Here is a 421-nt window from a genome sequence, read left to right as displayed (position 1 = left end):
TTTTGAATCATGTGATGGGCAAAGCATAGATAGCCCGTTGTATAGCTTTGTGCTTACTTATAAACAAAACAAACCAAAATATTTTGCCTTTAATAAACAGTAACACATTACCTGTTTTGTTTTGTATTTAAACAGGAATGCATGACTTGCTTCGTTTTCAACAAAAATGCATGACTGTTGTTTTCTCTTCAACAAGAATGCATGACTCGTTTGGCAAGAAAAAAACAACGTTTTACCCATAATTCACAACTACTGACTAAGACGTAGTAAAAACAAACACTCCAATATATCCTGAAAAAATAATTTTTGGTATAACTTTCATATATCTAGAGAATAATAATGTCACCATTAGGATCATCAAACCATAAAATTAGAAGCAAGTCTGAAAGAAACAATTAAAGCTGAACTTGTAGTACTTACA

The sequence above is a fragment of the Tachypleus tridentatus genome, unplaced genomic scaffold (genome assembly GCF_004210375.1).
Source record: "Tachypleus tridentatus isolate NWPU-2018 unplaced genomic scaffold, ASM421037v1 Hic_cluster_2, whole genome shotgun sequence".
NCBI lineage: Eukaryota > Metazoa > Arthropoda > Merostomata > Xiphosura > Limulidae > Tachypleus > Tachypleus tridentatus.
This window is presented reverse-complemented; position numbering follows the sequence as displayed.